General features: G+C 39.6%; 1 long non-coding RNA gene across 1 annotated transcript in view; it reads left to right on the top strand.

The window, feature by feature from the left end:
- The first annotated feature begins 918 nt into the window (after positions 1 to 918).
- The window catches only part of LOC144340828 (uncharacterized), an 88,796-nt gene continuing 68,952 nt past the window's right edge, over positions 919 to 20,762 (top strand). Inside the window, exons 1-2 of the long non-coding RNA XR_013417275.1 lie at positions 919 to 1,069; positions 3,725 to 3,961. This is a non-coding gene — a long non-coding RNA (uncharacterized LOC144340828). The remainder of the gene's footprint in view (positions 1,070 to 3,724; positions 3,962 to 20,762) is intronic.

The following is a 20,762-nucleotide window of genomic DNA, read 5'->3' on the forward strand; positions in this document are numbered from 1 at the left end:
CTCCTTCCTGAAACAGGATTGTTGCAAATGCAGCACAAGGATGAAGACCTATATGTTAAGGATAGCAGAGAAGAGAGAGAGAGAGCCAGAGCCATTGCTAGTGACATCCCTGAACTACTATGCTTTCCTCACTTCTCTCTATCCCTAGAATTCCTGTAGTTGAATAAGCACTTAAATGTTTACATGTTAAGTTTTTCTATTAGGGTTACTGTTCCTTGCCCTTGAATGTAATTTAAATGGACTCAGCAGATTTTAAAATTTTCATTCGAATTTTAAGACTTTACAAAATTTATGATATAAATTACATATAGCAGATTCAAGTTTCAAATGTAATGGTACTGAGGAAAGAGAGAGACCCTCTTATATTGTTTTACATTGTTTTGTACTCAGTACCTGTTTTAAGAAAAAACAATGAAGTAAAACCAAAAACAGGCAGCCTGGCGCCAGGCCCGGAACCAGGCCTGGGTTTCCCTGGCCTAAACCCAGTAGTTAAAAATCAACTCATGACTTAGAAACCGATGTTTCTGACATTGTATAGAACATTGTGAAACTCCCTACCCTGTTCTGTTTCACTCTGACCACCGGTACATGCAGCCCCTGTCACATACCTGCTGCTTGCTCAAATCAATCACAACCCTTTCATGTGAAATCTTTAGTGTTGTGAGCCCTTAAAAGGGACAGAAACTGTGCACTCAGGGAGCTTGGATTTTAAGGCAGTAGCTTGCCGATGTTCCCAGCTGAATAAAAGCCCTTCCTTCTACAACTCGGTGTCTGAGAGGTTTTGTCTGCAGCTTGTCCTGCTGCATATCTTGGTTCCCTGACCGGGAAGCAAGAACTGAGGGATGGCTGAGGCAGCCCTTTAGGCGGTTTAGGCCTGCCCTGTGGAGCATCCCCGTGGGGGGACTCTGACCAGCCTGAGTGACGTGATCCAAAGAGCACTCCTGGGTAGGCAGTTGTCCCGGTGGAACGCCTCACCAGAGCAGCGCCTAGCAGTCCCCCATGGAGGATTAACACAGTGGCTGAACACAGAGAAGGAACTGGCACCTGGAGTCCAGACATCTGAAACTTGGTAAGACTAGTCTTTGGAACTTGCCCCACTCCATCTGAGTGGAAGCGTGGCCTGATCACCCACGGTGTGCCTGTATTGGCACTTTTGTTCTGGTTTTGACTTGACTGGACTTGGTAAGGCTAGTCTTTGGAACTTGCCCCATTCCATCTGAGTGGAAGCGTAGCCTGATCACCCACCGTGTGCCTGTATCGGCACTTTTGTTCTGGTTTTGACTTGACTTGACTTGATGAGACTAGACTTTGGAACTTGTCCCACTCCATTTGAGTGGAAGCGTGGCCTGATCAACCACAGTGTGCCTGTATTGGCACTTTTGTTCTGGTTTTGACTTGACTTCAATTGCTGGATACTTTGGTTTTGGTTTTTGACTTGGCTTAAATTTCTCAGTACTTGAATTTTGGATTTCGTGGTATTCTGATTTTGGTTTGGTATAAATGACAAAAGTGTGTGTGTGCACTCTTTACCTGTTCTTTGTTTTGCGGTGAGTGTATGTGGTGTGAGTGTTTTATTTTGTCTTGAGAAAACATGAGTCAGGTGCAAAATAAACCCACCCCACTAGGAACTATGTTGGAAAATTTCAAGAAAGGAAAAAAAGGGGAGAGGCAGAATTTATATTTAAAAAGTTATATGATAAATTCTTGTCCTGAAATAAATTAACTAGTTATTTTTTTAAAAAGTTTATAATAAGTCAAAAAGTTGAAACATGTCAAAAAATTGTCTGTGAAAGTCATAAAAAAAGTTATAAAAAAATTTTTATGCAAAAAGTGTTATATAATTTAAAAGTAATAAGGCCTCCTGAGTAGTATTGAAAAAACAGTTTATGTGCAAGGTGTATAAAAAAAGTAAAATACACCTTTAGTAAAAAGATTATAAGGAGGCATAAGAATGTGGATTTTTACCTACATGAAAATGTTAAAAAATTATTGTTTTAAAAGTTTAAGCAAGTTTTAAAACGTTAATTGTAAAAAAATTTCTGTGTGTTAACATATTAGCTAAAGTTAGAAAGGTATCATCCAGTTTTTCTGTAAACTGGACATTAAAGTAAAAATGCAACATGTTTTTCTTAAAGCATCAACCTGCTCTTTAACAAAAATTATAAAAGGTTAAAAAGAGTCTATAAAATCTTACCTGATGGTGAAACATAAAAAATTGCATAAATATGTCTACGAGGTTTTTTTGAAATTAAGATTAACATTAATAACACACTAATATAAAGGTAAAATTTAACTTATCTGGTATAAAAATCATACAAAAAGTATGCTTAAATATAAAATGGTGTTTAGCTTTTTTTGGTCTAAAAACTAATAAAAATAGGTGCTAAAGGAAACGTTCATTTTACTAGAGGATCATAGAAGTTAAAGACTTAAAACAAACTTTGCCAATTAAGACAGCATACCAAGATGCAAATGCCTGGTTGAAATGGATCAAATATTCCATCTGCATGTTAAACAAAAGCAATTGTTATGCTTGTGCACATGGCAGGCCAGAAGCCCTGATTGTCCCCCTTCCACAAAGGTGGTCCTCCAGTCGACCTGGCATGGGCTGCATGGTAGCTCTTTTCCAGGATTCTACAGCCTGGAGTAATAAGTCATGCCAAGCTCTCTCTGCTATATCCCAGAGTCCCTGTGGGTCAGCCCCCGAAGGCCATCCGGCTTCCGTCTCCCAACACTAAGTTCACTTCATGTCTCTCACGGCAAGGAGGAGACTTAGTATTCCTTGGAGACCTGAAGGGATGCAGTGAGCTTAAGAATTTTCAAGAGCTTATCAATCAGTCAGCCCTTGTTCATCCCCGAGCGGATGTGTGGTGGTATTGTTGTGGACCTTTACTGGGCACTCTGCCAAATAACTAGAGAGGCACTTGTGCTTTAGTCAATTTGGCTATCCCTTTGACCCTGGCATTTCATCAATCAGAAATAATAATAATAATAATAAGACATCATAAAGCGAGAGAAGCCCCTTATAGATCTTTCTACTCTCACATCTATTTAGATGCAATTAGAGCCCCACAAGAAATACCAGATCAATTTAAAGCTTGAAATCAAATAGTTACAAGATTTAAGTTAATATTTTGGTAGATGACAGTCAATAAAAATGTACATTAAATAAACTACATCTATTACAACCAACAGCAATGAGCTTTTCATGAGTTTAAAAGAAAAACTCATGTTGGCCCCAGCCTTGAGGCTACCTGACCTGACAAAACTCTTTACACTCTATGTGTCAAAAAAAAAAAAGGCAGTTGGAGTTTTAACCCAGACTGTAGGGCCCTGGCCAAGGCCAGTGGCCTATCTCTCAAAACAACTAGATGGGGTTTCCAAAGGCTGGCCCCCATGTCCAAGGGCCCTGGCAGCAATGGCCCTGTTAGCACAAGAAGCAGATAAGCTAACTCTTAGACAAAACCTAATCATAAAGTCCCCCCATGCTGTGGTGATTTCAATAAATACCAAAGGACACCATTAGCTAATAAATGCTAGACTAACTAGATATCAAAGCTTGCTCTATAAAATTCTCCGCATAACCATTGAAGTTTGCAACACCCTAAACCTGCCACCTTGCTCCTGGTATCAAAGAGCCCAGTTAAACATAACTGTGTAAAAGTATTGCACTCAGTTTATTCTAGCGGGCCTAACCTCTGAGACCATCCTTAAACATCTGTAGACTGGGAGCTGTACGTGGATGGGAGCAGCTTCACTAACCCCTGCAAAGTGACTCTGAAAAAGACGACAAGCCCTGCTCCAGTCACACCCGGAAGCTGACTGGTCCACGCATGGCCGAAGCATGAGGAAACTCATCGTGGGACTCATTTTCCTTAAAATTTGGACTTGTGCAGTAAAGACTTCAACTGACCTTACTCAGACTGAGGGCTGCTCCCAGTGTATACATCAAGTCACTGAGGTAGGACAAAAGATTGCTACAGTCCTATTATTTTATGGTTATTATAAGTGTACCAGAACTCTAAAAAGAAACTTGTTTGTATAATGCTATTCTATCCAAGTTATATAGCCCAGGAAATAACCAACCTGATGCATGTTATGACCCATTTTAAGCCTCCCATGATCACAGTTTTTAAAATAAAATTAAGGACTGGTCCTTTTCTAAGTGACACAAGTAAAGTAATAGCTAAAACAGAAGAAAGAGGGGTCTGCAAAAATGTAACCTTAAAATCTGACACCTGTGCCGCTATTAATAGTAAGCAGCATGAGACGGAATGCAGTTCTCTAGATTGAGAAAAAAGTTACAAAGCAGAAAATAAGTATATCTGTCAAGAATCATATTTATGTGAAATGTGTCAATACTGGTCTTACATCATTTGGGCTACTTGAAAAAAACTAAAAAATAAAAAAGATCCTGTTTGGCTCCAAAAAGGAAAAGTCAGCCCCTCCTGCACAAGTGGGAGCTGCAACCCTTTAGAACTGGTTATCACAAGCCCCTCAGACCCAAAGTGGACTAAAAAAATATGTAACATTAGGCATTGATGGAAAATGACTAGATCCTAGCTTAAGCATCCTAATAAAAGGCAAGGTTCAAAGACACTCTCTAGAACCAGTATTTCAGACTTTCTATGATGAACTAAATGTGCCAGTGCCTGAGATTCCAGGAAAAACTAAAAATTTGTTTTTGCAATTAGCCGAACATGTAACCCAGTCTCTAAAAGTCACTTTGTGTTATGTTTGTGGAGGAACTGTAACAGGAGATCAATGGCCATGGGAAGCCCAAGAATTAGTTCCTACAGGCCCAGTTCCTGATGCATTCCTGGCCCAAAAGAACCACCCTGACAATTTTGGGGTTCTAAACGTCTCAATTATTAGACAGTATTGCATAGCTAAACAGTTCCACCCAGAATTCCACCAGGACTAGACTGCCCCCACCGGATTATACTGGATATGTAGACATAGAGCCTATGCTAAGCTGCCTGACCAGTAGACAGGCGGTTGTGTTGTTGGCACTATTAAACCATCTTTCTTCTTACTGCCCATGAAGACAGGTGAACTTCTGGGCTTCCCTGTCTATGCTTCCCACAGAAAACAAAGCATAGCCACAAGTAATTAAAAAGATAATAAATAACCTCCTAAAAATTTGTACAATACTATAGGCCTGCCACTTAGACACAAGATGGCTCATGGGAATACTGGACCCCCATTTACATGCTCAACTGTATCATACGGTTGCAAGCTGTTTTAAAAATCATCACTAATAAAACCAGTCAAGCCTTGACTATTCTGGCCCAGCAAGAAACTCAGATAAGAAATGCTATCTATCAAAATAGATTGGCTCTTGACTACTTGCTAGCTGCTGAAAGAGAGGTCTATAAGAAATTTAACCTTACTAATTACTGTCTACACGTAGATAATCAAAAGCAAGTAGTTAAAGACATAGTCACATGTGCCTGTACAAGTGTAGCATGAATTCAACCCTGAAGCCATGTTTAAAAATTAGTTCCCAGCACTAGGAGGATTTAAAACTCTTATAATAAAAGTTATAATGGTAATAAAAATCTGCTTACTGCTCCCATGTTTGCTACCTGTACTTCTTCAAATGATAAAAAAGCTTCATCGGTATCTTAGTTCACCAAAATGCTTCAGCACAAGTGTACTATATGAATCACTATCAATCTATTGCACAAAAAGACATAAGTAGCAAAAATAAGAATGAGAACGCCTACTAATAAAAAGTGAGAGTCTCAAAAGGGGGGAAATGAGGAAAGAGAGAGACCCTCTCATATTGTTTTATATTGTTTTATACTCAGTACCTGTTTTAAGAAAAAACAATGAAGTAAAACCAAAGACAGGCAGCCCAGCACCAGGCCTGGAACCAGGCCTGGGTCTGCCTGGCTTAAACCCAGTAGTTAAAAATCAACTCATGACTTAGAAACCAATGTTCCTGACATTGTATAGAAGAACATTGTGAAACTCCCTGCCCTGTTCTGTTTGACTCTGACCACCGGTGCATGCAGCCCCTGTCACGTACCTGCTGCTTGCTCAAATCAATCACAACCCTTTCATGTGAAATCTTTAGTGTTGTGGGCCCTTAAAAGGGACAGAAATTGTGCACTTGGGGAGTTCGGATTTTAAGACAGTAGGTTGCTGATGCTCCCAGCTGAATAAAGCCCTTCCTTCTACAATTTGGTGTCTGAGAGGTTTTGTCTGTGGCTCGTCCTGCTATAGTACTAACAGTAAGAAAAGTATCTTTGTCTATCTGTTTTAAAATCTATTGGAGATAGAATAGGATGGGATACTACTGATTCTTCATGTAGTTTTTTTTTTTTTTCCTCTTCTCTTCAGAAAATCTGTACCCCTACCTCACTGATGCTATCCCAATAACCCCAGGCTTTAGTCACACATAGGAAATAGTTGCCATTCTGTGCTTTCATAATGGTTAACCATGCCTTTCACTTAAAGAATTCCAGAAATTGACTTTAGGAGAACTAAACATTGAACGAATCTTGTGAAGTGTTCCACCTTGGGAAGGAATGCTAAACAATTGATTTACAGCCTTATTGCTACTGGCCAGACCACCAGGTGGCCCATTACTCAATATAACCATAGCAACAAGATGCACTGACCTGCATACCCTACGTCTCATGTGCTTTGCCCAGCTCGGCCTGCATACCTTACCCCTGATGTCAATTCCTGTGCTTTGCTTAACAAAAATAATAATAAAAAAAACCTGCTGCAGATTTTGGCTTTTTCAGAGAGCCAGCCAGAGGATCCTTACACCTCAGCTCTGCTGTCTCCCTTGTGCTCAAGCACAAGTCCCAAAATAAAAGCCTTGTCTGGGAAATCTTGTTGGCCCTTTGTTAACTTCTGTTACATGGGAGCCAAAGAGCCTGTGGTCTGTAACATGTTCTCTGGCAACCATGAAGTGATTATGGGATGTGGAGAGCATTTTTCTCCAAGGAGGAGGCTTGTGAGCCAGCAGGATGGTGGGGTGTGTGTGCCCCCTTCATGGGTGACAGGTGGTCACCTGAATCTTTGACTCAGCATTGCCACAACTGGTGAGTTTTCCTCCTGCCTCCCCGAGACTGCCAGACAATGCTTTCTCTCTCCTCCTGTCCCCTATTTGTTGTGTCTTTCTTTTTCCTTCTTCTTTCTTCCTACTTTTCATTAACTTCATCGGTTCAAATTGAATAGACACCTGTGCAGGACAGATTGCAATGGCTGATTGGTTCAGCTGGTAGGACTGTCATCTTTAAGTCTGCTAAGTACTTTTCCTCCCTTTCCCACACCTGTGGGGAAGGGCAGCCTGTGGACTTTTCTATTGTCTATCTTTTCGGGCATGTTATCCAATGGACTCTGGGTGCTGCCTTTTGAGGAGAGAATTGACAGCACATGGTTCCAGAGTTTCAGCTGCTCACGTCCTAATCCATTTTTCCATTTTGTGTGTTTGATGTGACAACATATTCCCCTATGCCTCCTATTGGGTGGCATCTTGTAAAAAATGAGAGACTTTTGCCTATGATTCCATAAAACAGAAAAAGATGTGCTTTTTGTGTTTGTTTTTTTGTAGCATGGCTTGTCCCCCACAGCTATGGCATAGTGAGCGGGGTCATCAAAAGCCACTCTGCTCTTCCAGAAGCTGCAGAGAGAGGAAATCCTAAAACCTGACATGCTGGAAAAAGGGTAAAAATTTCTTACCAGCCAAACTCCTGGCCTCTCTCTGTGTAAACCAGTTGATGAAATGGTAAAAATCACTGTTTGTCTCCCCTGCAAGGCTTTGATTAAAGGGAAAAGGGATTTGTGAGACTAGCCTTCATCTGTAGCAAATCTGGTGTACCTTGAGCTATATAAATTTGTCTTTCTGTGTTGTTCTGTCATAAAGTGTGGCCCCGCAGGATAAAATACGAGCCTAGGCCCTCTGTAAGCCTTCTTTTGCAAGCAAGCCTTGCAGACTGCTCAGCTACAAACTTTGCTGTGGGTCCCTGAAACAAAAGCCAGATGAGGTTTCCCTCTCATCTTGTTTTATGTCCTTGGGAGCTTGACCATGTGACCATGTGGAGGTACCTCTCTTGGTCTCTACCATCTGGAGGGCTGGAAATTTCAGGTTCGTGTCAGGCAGCTAGCCTGAAAGGACCTGGAGGCTGAGCTGCATCAGCACACTCTTTACCCTGAATATGTCATGCTCTTGAGTGAGTTTTGTCTTGAAAGATCCCATCTCTATTTGGCTTTAGTTGTCTTTTGCTATCTTAGGTCATTTCTGAGAATGAATTATTGGGGACCATGGAGATGCCTCCTCTACTCCCTCTAGATATACCTTTTGCTTATATAGTAAAAACCTCTAAAATTACTATGTGAACTTCAAAAGGCTTTTGGATTCACTCACTGTTGGAACTAAGTACACCATCAAAAGAAAAGGACTTTAGAGATCTCTTATTCTCAACAATTAAAGAAAAAATGGTTTAAAATAAAAGAAGGATGCATAATAATGTCATAGCTAGCCTTTAAAATGATCTTGAGCATCCTGGTCAACAGAGTAAAATGCAAAATTTTTTAAAAATTAAGAAGTTATATTGAGCAGTTAAAAATATTTTACAACTTAAAACATGACTGCGCTAGGCTCCTTCTGGGAAGAGCAGTGGCAACTGCCATGTGTTGTAGCTCAGTAGCTATAGACCTCGCCCTTTCATGATGTGTGTGGCCTCCGTTCAATTCTCAGCTTAAGGAATAGGTTCTTTCTGGTTTGTGACCTTTAATACTTGTTGATTCTTTTCTCCTCCATGAACAACTTCTGAGCCTGTCTCTTGAATTTTTCTTTCTTTGAGTTATCTTTGGGGCAATTTGAGCTCTTGTAAAAACCACTTGCCGTCTTTTTGGAGACAACTTGTGATTCTGTGGTTAAATCATAACCTTACTTAAGGCTTATTGGTTTCAATCAGGAAAATACCTTTGGGAAAACAAAAGGCTTAAAAGCTAGAGGTGTCAGCTATTTGTCCCAGCTAGAGTCTGGTAATAAAAGATTTAAAAGAATTTTTAAATAAAAGAGCTCTATGCTTAGAAGTGAACTTAATTAAAAGGGGATATCCAAGATACACCTGTACTTAAAAGGCCATTATGTTTTTTTCTCTTCTTGGATCTTGTTTTTTGAAAAAAAAAAAAAATATATATATATTTATATATATAAATATATATATTATATTATATATTATAAAATGCATCATATATTTAATATACATAATATATAAGTATATATAATATATAAATATATACAATATTACATATTTTATATATTTATAAATATATACAATATTATATAATTTATTATACAAATTTTATAACATATAATTTATTAAATAATTATATATTATATGTAATATATTAGATATAAAATATATATTATAAAATATATATATGTATTTTTTTCTTCTTAGTTGACTGAACTGTTTCTCCATTTATTTTTGTCTGTCCTCTTGCTACCCTCAAGTTCACGTAAGAGGACCTCAGGTAATTTGTGACAGCCTTGGGAAAAACAGAGGAGGTTCCGCAGGCCTCATTTTGGGAGAAAGCTCTGCTTTCCTCATGGAACCCAAATAATTGTAAGTGGGCAGATCCCTCTCAACTAAGGCTCTGCTCTGTTTTGCATTGTGTTACCTGACCTCTTTGACTTTTGTCTTTGACTTTTGACTTTTGGGCATCAGAAATTACTTTGCATTATTAAAAAACACCCTTAATTTGTAATAGCTAAATAAGAGATACACTTTTAAAAATGTCTAATGGCAATTGTTTATAGTGAGTGGCTACTACTATAAGCCGGTACTCCTTTCTTTGTGCATTTAGATAAGAAAAACATGCTCTTGAGCCCCTAGAAGGTATAGAATGGGGGATGGGCTGATTACAGAGTGGGCTGATTGGAGTCGGGTTGCCCACCAGCCTTGGAGAAATGTCCTTGCAATGAACTACACTGTGAAAGTGTTGCACTGTCCCATCCCATAGTATTTCTCTGTTTTTTGGGACCCAAGATTCAGTGTAAAAATGGGATTCTTGAAAACTCTCCATGCGCCAGAGTATCCGATTTTCCTAGCTATCTCACCTGAACTTTTACTCAAACCATATTTTCTTGGTTTGATTAAAATAGAAATTCTCAATCTTATTTCACCTAAGAGTTGTCCCTTTAGAAATACAAATTAGAGTTGCCTTACTGACAATTGTTTAGGACCGGGAACAGGTACTTAAGAGACTAATCGTCTACAACGGAAAACAAAAGGTTTTTCTTTGCCTTTTAAATAACTACAGAAAAAAGAGGGAGGAGAAAATAGATTCAATTGGCCTCATGCTGTCTTTTTGTTTGGAAAGTGGAGTCTCCCCTCTATCAATGAGTAAAGGTTTTTGGCTTAAAAAGTCTTTAGAGGCCGGGCGCGGTGGCTCAAGCCTGTAATCCCAGCACTTTAGGAGGCCGAGACGTGCGGATCACGAGGTCAGGAGATCGAGACCATCCTGGCTAACCCGGTGAAACCCCGTCTCTACTAAAAAAATACAAAAAGAAAAAAAAAAAAAAAAAAAAAAAACTAGCCCTGTAGTCCCAGGTACTCCGGAGGCTGAGGCAGGAGAATGGCGTGAACCCGGGAGGCGGAGCTTGCAGTGAGCCGAGATCCGGCCACTGCACTCCAGCCTGGGTGACAGAGCAAGACTCCGTCTCAAAAAAAAAGAAGCTTTTAGAGTTATCACTTTGGCTAAACAAATGGCTTATAGTAGCCTGGGATTCTATTTTGCTTTATCAATCAAGTGTTTTAGACTTTTTGATATCTGACAAACTTTTCAAGATCAAATTAAGCATTAGGTCCTTTTAGGTCCAAAAGAGATATATTTGGCTCATTTGATATATTAAACCCATACAAGAAACATTGTTAAATTAAAAATGTTGTTTAGCCTTCATTAGATTATATTCCTATAAATGTGTTAATATGTATTTGAAAATTATATGAGATTCCTATAATTCTGATATTCCTCAGTATGTTATCAATAATTGTAATTGTTATGTTAAATTATTGTGTTCCATGGAGATTACCAGATTTTTTTTTTTTTTTTTTTTTTTTTTTTCTGAGATGGAGTTTTGCTCTTGTCACCCAAGCTGGAGTGCAATAGCAAAATCTCGGCTCACTGCAACCTCTGTCTCCTGGGTTCAAGTGATTCTCGTGCCTCAGCCTCCCAAGTAGCTGGGGTTACGGGCATGCACCACCATGCCCCACTAAGTTTTGTATTTTTAGTAGAGATAGGGTTTCACCATGTTGGCCAGGCTGGTCTCGAACTCCTAACCTCAGGTGATCCACCTGCCTCGGCATTCCACAGTGCTGGGATTACAGGCGTGAGCCACCACACCCGGCCTGATTACCAGATTTTCTTGTTGATTGTGTCATTAGTTAGTCATGGCTATCCTAAGACTTTTCTCATGCACAGACAATCGTTATCTTGTTTTGATTCTTTTCTTTTTAAATTTTTATTATATTTTTATTATACTTAAAGTTCTAGGGTACATGTGCACAACGTGCAGGTTTGTTACATATGTATACATGTGCCATGTTGGTGTGCTGCACCCATTACCTCGTCATTTACATTAGGTATATCTCCTAATGCTAGCCCTCACCACTCCCCCCACCCCATGACACGCCCTGGTGTGTGATGTTCCCCTTTCTGTGTCCAAGTGTTCTCATTGTTCAGTTCCCACCTATGAGTGAGAACATGCAGTGGTTGATTTTTTTGTCCTTGCAATAGTTTACTGAGAATGATGGCTTCCAGCTTCATGCATGTCCCTACAAAGGACATGAACTCATCCTTTTTTATGGCTGCATAATATTCCATGGTGTATATGTGCCACATTTTCTTAATCCAGTCTACCATTGATGGACATTTGGGTTGGTTCCAAGTCTTTGCTATTGTGAATAGTGCTGCAGTAAACATACTTGTGCATGTGTCTTTGTAGCAGCATGATTTATAATCCTTCGGGTATATACCCAGTAAGGGGATAGCTGGGTCAAATGGTATTTCTAGTTCTAGATCCTTGAGGAATCGCCACACTGTCTTCCACAACGGTTGAACTAGTTTACAGTCCTACCAACAGTGTAAAGGTGTTCCTATTTCTCCACATCCTCTCTAGCACCTGTTGTTTCCTGACTTTTTAATGATTGCCATTCTAACTGGTGTGAGATGGTATCTCATTGTGGTTTTGATTTGCATTTCTCTGATGGCCAGCAATGATGAGCATTTTTTCATGTGTCTGTTGGCTGCATAAATGTCTTCTTTGGGAATTGTCTGTTCATATACTTTGCCCACTTTTTGATGGGGTTGTTTGTTTTTTTCTTGTAAGTTTGTTTGAGTTATTTGTAGATTCTGGATATTAGCCTTTTGTCAGATAGATAGGTTGCAAAAATTTTCTCCCATTCTGTAGGTTGCCTGTTCACTCCGATGGTAGTTTCTTTTACTAATGGTAGTTTCTTTTAGTTTAATTAGATCCCATTTGTCAATTTTGGCTTTTGTTGCCATTGCTTTTGGTATTTTAGACATGAAGTCCTTGCCCATGCCTATGTCCTGAATGGTATTGCCTAGGTTTTCTTCTAGGGTTTTTATGGTTTTAGGTCTAACATTTAAGTCTTTAAACCATCTTGAATTAATTTTTGTATAAGGTGTAAGGAAGGATCCAGTTTCAGCTTTCTACATATGGCTAGTCAGTTTTTCTAGCACCATTTATTAAATAGGGAATCCTTTCCCCATTTCTTGTTTTTGTCAGGTTTGACAAAGATCAGATGGTTGTAGGTGTGTGGTATTATTTCTGAGGGCTCTGTTCTGTTCCATTGGTCTATATCTCTGTTTTGGTACCAGTACCATGCTGTTTTGGTTACTGTAGCCCTGTAGGATAGTTTGAAGTCAGGTAGTGTGATGCCTCCAGCTTTATTCTTTTGGCTTAGGACTGACTTGGCAATGCAGGCTCTTTTTTGGTTCCATATGAACTTTAAAGTAGTTTTTTCCAATTCTGTGAAGAACGTCATTGGTAGCTTGATGGGGATGGCATTGAATCTATACATTACCTTGGGCAGTATGGCCATTTTCATGATACTGATTCTTCCTATCCATGAGCATGGAATATTCTTCCATTTGTTTGTTTCCTCTTTTATTTTGTTGAGCAGTGGTTTGTAGTTCTCCTTGAAGGGCTCCTTCACATCCCTTATAAGTTAGATTCCTAGGTATTTTATTCTATTTGAAGCAATTGTGAATGGGATTTCACTCATGGTTTGGGTCTCTGTCTGTTATTGGTGTATAAGAATGCTTGTGATTTCTGCACATTGATTTTGTATCCTGAGACTTTGCTGAAGTTGCTTATCAGCTTAAGGAGATTTGGAGCTGAGACTATGGGGTTTTGTAGATATACAATCATGTCATCTGCAAACAGGCACAATTTGACTTCCTCTTTTCCTAATTGAATACCCTTTATTTCTTTCTCCTGCCTGATTGCCCTGGCCAGAACTTCCAACAATATGTTGAATAGGAGTGGTGAGAGAGGGCATACTTGTCTTGTGTCAGTTTTCAAAGGGGACACTTCCAGTTTTTGCCCATTCAGTATGGTATTGGCTGTGGGTTTGTCATAAATAGCTCTTATTATTTTGAGATACATCCCATCAATACCTAATTTATTGAGAGTTTTTACCATGAAGGGCTGTTGAATTTTGTCAAAGGCCTTTTCTGCATCTATTGAGATAATCATATGGTTTTTGTCTTTGGTTCTGTTTATATGATGGATTACATTTATTGATTTGCATATGTTGATCCAGCAATGCATCCCAGGGATGAAGCCCACTTGATCATGGTGGGTAAGCTTTTTGATGTGCTGCTGGATTCGGTTTGCCAGTATTTTACTGAGGATTTTTGCATCGATGTTAATCAGGGATATTGGTCTAAAATTCTCTTTTTTTGTTGTGTCTCTGCCAGGCTTTGGTATCAGGATGTTGCTGGCCTCATAAAATGAGTTAGGGAGGATTCCCTCTTTTTCTATTTATTGGAATAGTTTCAGAAGGAATGGTACCAGCTCCTCCTTGTACCTCTGGTAGAATTTGGCTGTGAATCCATCTGTTCCTGGATTTTTTTTGGTTGGTAGGCTATTAATTATTGCCTCAATTTCAGAGCCTGTTATTCATCTATTCAGAGATTCAACTCCGTCCTGGATTAGTCTTGGGAGGGTGTATGTGTCCAGGAATGTATCTATTTCTTCCAGATTTTCTAGTTTATTTGCATAGAGGTGTATATAGTATTCTCTGATGGTAGTTTGTATTTCTGTGGGATCGGTGGTGATATCCCCTTTATCAATTTTTTTTTTTTTTTTTGCATCTATTTTATTCTTCTCTCTTTTCTTCTTTATTAGCCTTGCTGTAGTCTATCTATTTTGTTGATCTTTTGAAAAAACCAGCTCCTGGATTCATTGATTTTTTTTGCATTTTCTTTGTGTCCCTATCTTTTCAGTCTGCTCTGATCTTAGTCATTTCTTGCCTTCTGCTAGCTTTTGAATGTGTTCGCTCTTGCTTCTCTAGTTCTTTTATTTGTGATGTTAGGGTGTCAATTTTAGATCTTTCCTTCTTTCTGTTGTAGGCATTTAGTGCTATAAATTTCACTCTACACACTGCTTTAAATGTGTCCCAGAGATCCTTGTATGTTGTGCCTTTGTTCTCATTGGTTTCAAAGAACATCTTTATTTCTGCCTTCATTTTGTTATTTACCCAGCAGTCATTCAGGAGCAGGTTGTTCAGTTTCCATGTAGTCGAGTGGTTTTGAGTGAGTTTCTTAATCCTGAGTTCTAGTTTGATTGAACTGTGGTCTGAGAGACAGTTTGTTATAATTTCTGTTCCTTTACATTTGCTGAGAAGTGCTTTACTTCCAACTATGTGGTCAATTTTGGAATAAGTGCGATGTGGTGCTGAGAAGAATGTATATTCTGTTGATTTGGGGTGGAGAGTTCTGTAGATGTCTATTAGGTCTGCTTGGTGCAGAGTTGAGTTCAATTCCTGGATATCCTTGTTAACTCTCTGTCTCATTGATCTGTCTAATGTTGACAGTGGGGTGTTAAAGTCTCCCATGATTATTGTGTGGGAGTCTAAGTCTCTTTGTAGGTCTCTAAGGACTTGCTTTATGAATCTGGGTGCTCCTGTATTGGGTGCATATATATTTAGGATAGTTAGCTCTTCTTGTTGAATTGATCCCTTTACCATTATGTAATGGCTTTCTTTGTCTCTTTTGATCTTTGTTGGTTTAAAGTCTGTTTTATCAGACACTAGGATTGCTACCCCTGTCTTTTTTTGTTTTCTATTTGCTTGGTAGATCTTCCTCCATCCCTTTATTTTGAGCCTATGTGTGTCTCTGCACGTGAGAAGGGTCTCCTGAGTACAGCACACTGATGGGTCTTGACTCTATCCAATTTGGCAGTCTGTGTCTTTCAATTGTGGCATTTAGCCCATTTACATTTAAGGTTAATATTGTTATGTGTGAATTTGATCCTGACATTATGATGTTAGCTGGTTATTTTGCCTGTTAGTTGATGCAGTTTCTTCCTAGCATCGATGGTCTTTACAATTTGGCCTGTTTTTTCAGTGGCTGGTACCAGTTGTTCCTTTCCATGTTTAGTGCTTCCTTTAGGAGCACTTGTAGGGCAGGCCTGGTGGTGACAAAATCTCTCAGCATTTTCTTGTCTGTAAAGGATTTTATTTCTCCTTTACTTATGAAGCTTAGTTTGACTGGACATGAAATTCCAGGTTGAAAATTCTTGTCTTTAAGAATGTTGCATATTGGCCCCCACTTGCTTCTGGCTTATAAAGTTTCTGCTGAGAGATCTGCTGTTAGTCTGAAGGGCTTCCCTTTGTGGGTAACCAACCTTTTTTGCTGGCTGCCCTTAACATTTTTCCTTTATTTCAACTTTGGTGAATCTGACAATTATGTGTCTCTTGGAGCTGCTCTTCTCAAGGAGTATCTTTGTGGTGTTCTCTGTATTTCCTGAATTTGAATGTTGGCCTGCCTTGTTAGGTTGGGAAAGTTCTCCTGGATAATATCCTGCAGAGTGTTTTCCAACTGGGTTCCATTCTCCCCATCACTTTCAGGTACACCAATCAGATGTAGATGTGGTCTTTTCACATAGTCCCTTATTTCTTGGAGGCTTTGTTCATTTCTCTTTACTCTTTTTTCTCTAAACTTCTCTTCTCGCTTCATTTCATTCATTTGTTCTTCAATCACTGATACCCTTTCTTCCAGTTGATCAAATCGGCTGCTGAAGCTTGTGCATTCATCACGTAGTTCTTGTGCCATGGTTCTCAGCTCCATCAGGCCATTTAAGGACTTCTCTACATTGGTTATTCTAGTTAACCATTCGTATACTCTTTTTTCAAGGTTTTTAGCTTCTTTGTGATGGGTTTGAACTTCCTCCTTAAGCTCAGAAAAGTTGGATCGTCTGAAGCCTTCTTCTCTCAACTCGTCAAAGTCATTCTCCATCCAGCTTTGTCCCATTGCTTGCTAGGAGTTGCATTCCTTTGGAGGGGGAGAGGCACTCTGATTTTTAGAATTTTCCGCTTTTCTGCTCTATTTTTTCCCTATCTTTCTGGTTTTATCTACCTTTGATCTTTGGTGATGGTGACGTACAGATTGGGTTTTGGTGTGGATGTCCTTTCTGATTGTTAGTTTTCCTTCTAACACTCAGGACCCTCAGCTGCAGGTATGTTGGAGTTTACTGGAGGTCCACTCCAGGCCCTATTTTCCTGGGTATCATCAGTGGAGGCTACAGAACAGTGAATATTGCTGAACAGCAAATATTGCTGCCTGATCATTCCTCTGGAAGCTTCGTCTTAGAGGGGTACCCGGCCATGTGAGGTGTCAGTCTGCCCCTACTGGGGGGTGCCTCTCAGTTAGGCTACCTGGGGGTCAGGGACCCACTTGAGGTGGCAGTCTGTCTGTTCTCAGATCTCAAACTCTGTGCTGGGAGAACCACTACTCTCTTCAAAGCTGTCAGACAGGGACATGTAAGTCTACAGAAGTTTCTACTGCCTTTTGTTTGGCTATGCCCTGCCCCCAGAGGTGGAGTCTACAGAGGCAGGCAGGCTTCCTTGAGCTTCGGTGGGCTCCACCCAGTTTGAGCTTCCTGGCTGCTTTGTTTACCTTCTCAAGCCTCAGCAATGGGAGGCGCCCCTCCCCCAGCCTCACTGCCACCTTGCAGTTCAATCTCAGACTGCTGTGCTAGCAATGAGCGAGGCTCCACGGGCATAGGACCCTCCAAGTCAGGCTCAGGATATAATTTCCTGGTGTGCTCTTTGCTAAGACCATTGGAAAAGTGCAGTATTAGGGTGGGAGTGATCCGATTTTCCAGGTGCCATCTCTCACAGCTTTCCTTGGCTAGGAAAGGGAATTCCCTGACCCTTTGCGCTTCCCGGGTGAGGCGATGCCTCACACTGCTTCGGCTCATGCTTGGTGGGCTGCACCCACTGTCCTGCACCCACTGTCTAGTAAGCCCCATTGAGATGAACCCAGTACCTCAGCTGGAAATGCAGAAACCCCCATCTTTTGCGTCACTCCTGCTGGGAGCTGTAGACTGGAGTTGTTCCTATGCAGCCATCTTGGAACCACCCCAATTATTTTCAAAAGGCACTTTATAACCAGCTATAGAACTCTGACAGGTGCTCTTGAAAGCAGGTCTCTGATAACTTTGGAGTTTGGACTATTAGAATAGAGGAAAAAACTTCTAAGACTTTCCTGGAGATGTTATGTGTTAATAAATATTGAGTGCAACAAGAGTTAATTGAATGGACTAAACTAATAGAAAATTGAAATAGTCTTTTTATAAATTTCTTGAAATTCTGCTGATCCTGTTTGTTTTGTTTTGCAGAGTCAAGAAAACTTTTTTCCTGTTGAACTAATTATAGCTTTTAACAATTGAATACAATATATTCCTATAAGCAAATTTGGAGCATTTTTCTTTTTACCTGATTTCTTCAGAATTTGGAAACTATTTGTGTCTATTCTTAACTTATGGTAATATAGTTATTTCCATAAGTTCAATAAGAATCTGTTTTCTTTTGTAACAGAACACAATTGGGGACACTGGGTATTTTACCAGGGGTTTGACTGAAATGGCATGCCACCAACTGCTTTTAAAATTTGAGGTTGACTTACAAAGCTGATAAAAAGCCCCTTGGAGAAACTTGCCTCATACCTTGTCTATGCAGTCCCTGTATAGAGTAAAAATGTCACCCTCTAACAGGTTCTGGAACTCCAAGTTATGTTGGGACCTTAAGAGGGGAGGAATTCACACAATTCATACAAGTATTTGTAGGGACAGATAAATCAGTGGTTAGGCTCAAGGCTTTAAAAAGTCTAAGCTAAGATTCCTTATAGAACAAAGTTCTAGCACAATAAAAACAAATAAGACTCTATGTGACAAATAATTATTCTTGCTGTACTTTATGCAAAAAAATCAGGCCAAGTATAAGACTAAAACTTATTTGCAAACAAATCAGTACTACCGTGATTTGTCTTTGATTAAATGAAACTGGAGATAAAAAGACTGTAATATACATGTTGTTAGATTCTAGTCTTGTCCATTGTTATTGAGTTTTTAAATATTATTTTCCATGCAATGAGTATCCAAACTAACATTTTCAAAATTTTCTTCAATTTTTCTGACTTAAATGAATAAAATTGCTAGTATCTCTTTTCTAAGGCCCTACAGACTAAAGCTTATTTCTTATAACACAGGCAAGAAAAATGTGTCAGATTGTCAGCATCTTCCTCCTCTGTAACTAAAGATGCTTTGAGTCTAATGTCTGGGTAGATTATGCCCATGACTAATGTTTGTTTTTCTTCTCTTTCCATGTAAATGCCTCTTATTAAAAGTCTGTCTTATAGTTTGACAACAGGAGGTTGGTTCTCCAGCCTATTCACTTACATTTCAAATGGCATCTGATCTCTTGTTATAAGCATTGTTAAACTGGGCTTAAGAATTTTATTAATCACTGGGTGCTATTTGATTTTTAAAATAATTATTTGTTATATTCAACAGCAGTACAGATAATTAAAGTTTATGTCTTCAGCCTTCAGCCATTCCAACTCATGCTACTGATGGCCCAAGGAGTCCAACCCTTACCATCACAGGAGGATCCTAGTTCCTACTAATCTTTAGAATAGTCAGTGAAAAATTTCCATGCCTTCCAAGGTTAGGCAGGGGTGACAATCCTATTCAGTAGGAAGTAGCTTCAGAAGATGAGATCTTTGACCCTCTCTAAGAATAAGGAGAATATAATCTCTCAGGAGGGAATTGAAATAGAATAGGAGTGGGATATGGCTCCCACTTCACATATTTTTTCTTCTTTATTCTCTTCACAAAATCCACAGCACTATCTTGCTGATGCTATACCCACTAATCCTGAGGCTTTAGTCACACATAGAATACAGCCATTCTTCTGTGCTCTCATAATGTTTAACCACACCTTTTATTTACAATATTCTAAAAGTTGGCCTTAGGAAATCTTAACACTGAACCACAGTTGCAGAGTGTCCCACCTCGGGAAAGAATACTGAACAATTGATTTACAGCCTTGTTGTTGCTGGCCAGACCACCAGGTGGCCCATTACTCAAGATAACCATAGCAACAAGATGCACTGACCTGCACACCCTACCCATCATGTGCTTTGCCCAGCTCAGCCTGCATACTTTACCCCTGATGTCAATTCCTGTGCTTTGCCTAATCAAGCAAACAAAAACCCTACTGGATATTTTCAAGGAGCCAGCCAGAGGATTCTTACACCTCACTTCTGCTGTCTCTCTTGGACTTCAGCACAAGCCCCAAAATAAAAGCTTTGTCTGGGAAATCTGCTAGACCTCATGTTAATTTCCATTACAGGGGAAGCCAAAGACCCTGTGATCTATAACTCTCTCTCTCTTTCTATCATAAATGAATAAATAAAAACTGAAATGCACCCAATGCCACTGAGAACTTTTATTAGTGATCATTTCACTTAATCATTTAATTAGTCTCACCACACCTTATTTCTTCAGCCATAAAATAGGGTTACATAATGTATCTACTTTGTAGGGCTCTTGGGAGGCAGAGAAAATATGTATAAGATGCCTAGATTTGTGCTCACATGCAGTAAATGCCTAATAAATGTTGGCATTAAACATTTATATGAAGAATGTTTGGATTTTTATTTTCTTTTTAAATACTTTTTACTTCTTCATTTTCTACAATGAGAAGAATTACTTTATAATCAGAAAGCAAAACAAAGCATGAAGGGCTTTAGAAAAATCTCTGGATGATATTAATACAAGATTGAGCTCCAAATATAAAGTTCTAAAGAGCGAGGTTGAGTTTTAAAATTTGTGGCTTATAAATAGCGCCTGTCAGGCCAGGCACGGGGGCTCATGCCTGTAATCTCAGCACTCTGGGAGGCCGAGGCAGGGGGATCACCTGACGTCAGGAGTTCACGACTAGGCTGGCCAACATGGTGAAACCCCATCTCTCTCTATTAAAAATACAAAAAATTAGCTGGGTGTGGTGGCACGTGCCTGTGATCCCAGCTACTCAGGAGGCTGAGGCAGGAGAATCGCTTGAATCTGGGAGGTGGAGGTTGCAGTGAGCAGAGATTGTGCCACTGCCCTCCAGCCTGGGTAACAGAGTGAAACTCCATCTCAAATAAACAAACAAACAAACAAAAAAGAAATAAGGCCCATCAGAATAACTTTATAT

The sequence above is a fragment of the Macaca mulatta genome, chromosome 5 (genome assembly GCF_049350105.2).
Source record: "Macaca mulatta isolate MMU2019108-1 chromosome 5, T2T-MMU8v2.0, whole genome shotgun sequence".
NCBI classification, from domain to species: domain Eukaryota; kingdom Metazoa; phylum Chordata; class Mammalia; order Primates; family Cercopithecidae; genus Macaca; species Macaca mulatta.